The following is a 6,000-nucleotide window of genomic DNA, read 5'->3' on the forward strand; positions in this document are numbered from 1 at the left end:
TTGCACTCACAAACCATGCACTTCCAGCTTCCCTGTGTGTGAGTAATGTGTCCCTGCCAGACACACGCCAGGAGAGCCCTTTGAGCCACCCCACCACAGACTGCATCACCCCAAAACTACCCCGCAAACTTCCCTGGGCTCAGGCAAGACAAAGAGCCTGACCAAAATGTAACACGCTGTCATTTGTAATCCTGCCACAGCTGCTGACCCACCTCGGGTTGGTTTGAGCTGTGCCCAATCCAGTTGTGCAACTGGCAGGAAACCGTGGATCCTCACGGAAGGGCTCTCAGTAACACTGGGGATTTCTCTGGCACTGGTAATTACAAACAGCAGCTAACAGAGCTCTCACTCAACATCAGCAGAGCACAGCTCTCACTGAGCTTTGCACCCCCTCAGAGATGAACTGAGAATTAAAAAAAGGTAAAATTTGAGTAAGCCGGAAAGGGCACATTTAAAAATGCCTTTTAAAATGGAGTGGTGGCGTGTAGCTGTGCTGAGCTCCAGTAAAGAGTGTCGCATTCTCTCCCCATGGAGCAGATCTGGTGGCCCCGGGACAGAGCAGCCCCTTGGCCACCGGGAGCCCCTCGCTGCCAGCCCCTCTCGCAGCCCCCGGCACTCTCCTCCCGCTGCGCCGCTGAGCCTCTGCTCATAAATTAACAAACTGCAAATACAACATTAAATAATAGCAAATGCATCCTTACAAACAAACAAATAAATATTTCCAGTGCTTTATTAATAGAATTTTGACAGCTTCATTAGGTTGGTGAAATTTCAAGATACTTAATGAAATAATGCTTCATTCCTTGGCTTGTGATATAAATTCTAATGAAATGCGCAATTCCAATTCATCCCCGACAAACTGTGATGCTTTGCTCACAAGGCACTATCATACTGCCAAGGTTTTTATTTCCCTGACATTATGATCTTAACAATTTTATTTTAACAGTTGGAATGGTAGTGCCTAATAAGTTAAACAGCAAAATAAAAGATCCCTCTAGAATGAAAAAAAAAAAGTATATGTTTAGGTGGAAGAGACTTCAGAACAGATTATGGGTTGTTTTATATTCTAAATATGACACATTAATATCTACTCATTTAATACTGTAATTTTTTTTAAGTTCTTTTCACTGAAAGATGATCTTTATTTCTCTGAAAATTGCCTGGTGGAATCCCCACTTGTGCAAATGATAAGTGACTGCTGCACACCACGAGCTAAATGCTCCAGAGCTCAGTGGAGCTGCCCTTAAATGAACAAAGTAAATGGAAAAAAAATTAAGTAGAATTAATATTATTAAAGATAATAATATAAATTATTAGTAGTATTCTATTAAGGTCAGATTAATCCCACTACAATTCAATTGGAATAATACGTGCAATTTATGCAATCACAAATGTTTTAACATTTAAATTACCTTTCTGGCATTCTGGAAAGCTGTATTTTGCATTCCAGAGCAAGGCAAGCCCTCGCCGGAGCGGAGCGCGGAGCCCCGGCCCCGATGCTCCCTCAGCTCCGCGGCCCCTCAGCCCCCTCGGCCTCGCTGCTCCCTCAGCCCCTCGGCCCCGCAGCCCTGCTGCTCCCTCGGCCCTCTCAGCCCCCTCAGCCCCTCAGCTCCCTCAGCCCCCGCGGCCCCTCAGCCCCCTCGGCCCCCTCAGCCTCGCTGCTCCCTCGGCCCTCTCAGCCCCCTCAGCTCCTCAGCCCCCTCAGCCCCCGCGGCCCCCGGCGGGGCCGGGCCGGGCCCGCAGCCCCCGAGCGCCGAGCGGCTCCGGCCCCCTCTAGGGGCTGCAGCACGAATCGAGGGCTGCGGCTCGGCTCCAGCCGCTCACCCTGCCTGGGCTGCTCCGCCGGCCGAGGAGACGGCTCAGAGCCCCTGCCAGGGCTTAAAGGGGCTCCAGGAGAGCTGCAGAGGGACTGGGGACAAGGGATGCAGGGACAGGACACAGGGAATGACTCCCACTGCCAGTGGGCAGGGATGGATGGGGTATTGGAAATTAGGAATTGTTCTCTGTGAGGGTGGGCAGGTCCTGGCACAGGGTGCCCAGAGCAGCTGTGGCTGTCCCTGGATCCCTGGAAGATTCCAAGGCTGGATGGGCTTGGAGCACCCTGGAACAGCGGGAGGTGTCCCTGCCATGGCAGGACGGTAGAACAAGATGTCTTTCAGGTCCCTTGTCACCCAAACCATTCCATGATTCTGTGATTCGGTCACCCTCTGGATGCTGAGTGTGGCACCTTGGCTCTGGGCCCAGAGCACCTGAGGGATGGGGCCTTTCCCACCCCTGCCACGCTGTGAAGGATCGGAACAGGCTGGATGGATGGGATGAGACCAACTGTAGAGGTTCAACAAGGCAAAATGCCAGGTTCTGCACTTGGATCACGACAGCCCCAGAGCAAGGCTCCAGGCTGGGGCAGAGGGGCCTTTCCTCCATTTCCACTTGCTGGAGACACCAGCAGCTCTTTGAGACCTGGAGCATCTAATTTGTGCCAAGGTCCCCAGGGGGACCTCCTGATACTGTGAAAATGCAAATGAATAAGTAAGACAACTAAAGTTTTGACTCAAAGGGGATTTTGTGGTTGGCTGTGGTTGCAGGATCCATCTTCACCCATTTTGCAGCACCATCGTGGGACAGTGACACAGCTGTGGGCTTACAATATAATTACAAGCCTTTGCAAGCTCCAGGGGCTGTTGTGCCAGGTCTGTGTAGGAACAGCATTCCATCACCTGGAGAGGCTCTGAGCCCTGTCACTGTCCCACCTGGGTGCTGACCTGTCCTCTCCTGGGGCTTGGAGCTCAGGGACGAGGCTGCTGCCCATGGCTGCAGCATCCTGGGGGCAAGTACAGGGTGCAAAACCTCCTCCCAAGCTCAGGTGACACTTGGACATGGCCACAGAGGTGCTGGTGACACAGCTGTGGCATCACTGGGAGTGGGACCATCCTACTTGGAGACAAAGCCTGCATTCCAACCACGTGAGCTGATCCCGTTCTCTCCTTCATTGCTGCCTGCAAGGATGAATGTGTCAGAGGTTGCCAGGGGTCCAACTCTTCTCATAATGGTGGTTATACAAATAATCTCAGGTTTCGATTAAAAATAATCATGGTTTTGATGGCTTTTCCCCAGTGTTCAGCAGCAGCAGCAGGCCGTGAGCCAGCAGCTGTCCCCAGATAAGATCTACACAGAGTAAGGGAGGGCAATTGGCCATCATTTTTGAAGACATTATTTTTAAACACTGCGAGTGCAGTGACAGAGGAGAGGCTCAGAACAAGGGCAGTCTGTGGCCTGGGTCAGCCCCGTGCCCGAAGGGGGGGAATGCTGCATTTCAGCAAGCCCTTGCAGTATGCAATGGACCATTTGCTGCAGTGCCCCAAAGCCCTCAGAGGAAAAAGTCTCTTGTAGATTCTCTAAATTTAAGCTTCCTCCAATGCCCCGAGGAGTTTATGAGCTGCTTGACCAAGATAATGACACTCTGACATTTTTGGATCCTGTCGGTGACACTGTTATTAATTTTACCATCTAATTTTATCATTTTTATCATCTTTTTCATGTAAAAGCAGAGACCACAATTAGGGTTCTTTTTCTTGTTGATAATAACAGCTCTTAGTACCTATAACTCATCAGCCAGATTTTTCTTTAATGCATTTGGCTTCCCTTATCAATTTCCCACCACTCAGAAATGTTAAATTATCCTGATTACTAGTTTTTCTCTTTTCCCCCCCACCTATTCTTTATGCACTGCTTCTTTTTCTAATTGCTGCTTTCATTTTCACCTAGAGAGATCTCAAAATCAAACACCATTCTTCCAAAATTATGGCACAAATAGAACTTTTCAGCCAGGTTGGGAACTCTTAGTGGGAACTTTTTATTTTTCACTCATTTATGTACATGTTTATTTTTCTTCCCAGCGAGTTTCCCTCACCTCTTTATTCAGCCTCACAGATCCAGGGAGAAGCACCAGGTATATGTTACTGGTTGGGACTGTCTTTTATTATCCCATAATTAATGCAATCAGGTCATGATCACCGGTCTCCAGGCAACCACCGATTTCTAGTTCAGTGATCAATTCATCTTTATCCATCATAATAAGATCTAAAATAGAATTACCTCACGTTAGGTGCCATCTCTTTTGTGTTAGAAAATTATCATAGATAATTTTTAGAGATGCCACTGATGTTTTATTACTGCCTGCAGGAGGTCTCCAGCATTCACCTCCCACAGCAATGTCCTGCAGAAAAGGAGTTTCTTTGGGCACCCCATGGGCAGTGCCCCCAGCTCAGGGTGTGGTGGCACAAATGCAGGAAATAGAGAGAATTGCCACTTTATCTCTGTTCATGGGATGGAAGGGACCTGAAAGCTCCCTTCCCTTCCCTTCCCTTCCCTTCCCTTCCCTTCCCTTCCCTTCCCTTCCCTTCCCTTCCCTTCCCTTCCCTTCCCTTCCCTTCCCTTCCCTTCCCTTCCCTTCCCTTCCCTTCCCTTCCCTTCCCTTCCCTTCCCTTCCCTTCCCTTCCCTTCCCTTCCCTTCCCTTCCCTTCCCTTCCCTTCCCTTCCCTTCCCTTCCCTTCCCTTCCCTTCCCTTCCCTTCCCTTCCCTTCCCTTCCCTTCCCTTCCCTTCCCTTCCCTTCCCTTCCCTTCCCTTCCCTTCCCTTCCCTTCCCTTCCCTCTCATCCCATGGGCAGGAACAACTCCCACCAGCCCAGGCTGCTCCAAGTTTCATCCAGCCTGGCCTTGGCCACAGGGCCAGGGCCTGCCCACCTCACAGGGACAAGTTTACTCCTTAACATCGAAGTTTCTCCTATTTTTGTTTAGAACTGCCACCCCATTTTCTATGTGCTCATGTAAAAAGTCCCTCTCCTTTTCACAAACCCCCTTTAGGCCCTGGCAGGGGCTCTGAGCTCTCTCTGGAGCCTTCTCCTCTCCGGGTGAACACCCTCAGCTCTCCCAGGCTGGCTCCAGAGCAGAGGGGCTCCAGCCCCTGGAGCATTTCTAGTGCCTCCTCTGGATCTCTCCAGCAGCTCCAGGTCCTTCCTGTGCTGGGACCCAGCTCTGCAGATGGGATCTCACCTGAGCACAGGGGCAGAATCTGGGGGATCAGCCCAGCATGTGTTTGGCCTTCTGGGTGCCAGCACACACAGCCAGAGCAGGTCCAGCTTTCCCCCACAGGAATCCCCAGGTCCTGCTCCCAGAGCTGCTTCCAGGGAGTTCTGGCTGTGCTCATGTCTGGGGTTGCCCTGAGCCAGGTGCAGCACCTGCCCTTGGTCTAATCAGACCTCATAACATTCCCATGGGAAACCTCTTGAGCTTGTCCAGGTCCCTCTGTGCGATGTCCCATCCTTCAGGAGTGTCACTGCACCCTTAGCTTGGTGTTACCTGCCAGCCTGCTCAGGCTGCCCTCCATCTCAATGTCTGTCCTGTCCTTTATGGCCAGATGAGATATCCCAGCTATTCCTTCTCGTTATGTCCCTCTGTAGCTTGCTTCACACACTCATGAGCTCCTGAATTTATTTTTACAAACATCCTCCAGCTCTTCCTAAGGATGTCCAGCTTATTCATTCCCCTGCCTGTGCAATTCCAGGTGAGCAGATATTGTGTCCCCACTGGAATTATGTTGGGAATCCCATCCAGCCCATATGCATTTTTTTTAAGTTATAAAGATATTTGAAATATTTTTGATCAATTAGAGTAATTCAGAATTTTGAGGAGTGTAATGAAAACCGGTGATTTAAAAAGTCAAGTTTATTGAATTCAACTGACTCTTAAATCAACATTGTCATTATATTTCTGCCCTATTTTATTTCCTCTTGGTTGGTTTTAGGCTGAAAATAGACTGAATTCAGTCTTTTCAGATGGCATCTTATATCTGTGCAGATCCTGGGAAAGAGCTCCTGGTCCTGTTTGGCACATTTACATGGCATTGCAAGGGAAATGGTGAATAAATCTGTAGCGCTCAGTTCCACAGGGAGTCCTTCGGTGTCAGCAGCAGGGCTGGAGCAGAGCTGGTGCCTCCTGCAG

The sequence above is a fragment of the Passer domesticus genome, chromosome 18, assembly GCF_036417665.1.
Source record: "Passer domesticus isolate bPasDom1 chromosome 18, bPasDom1.hap1, whole genome shotgun sequence".
Taxonomy (NCBI): Eukaryota; Metazoa; Chordata; class Aves; order Passeriformes; family Passeridae; genus Passer; species Passer domesticus.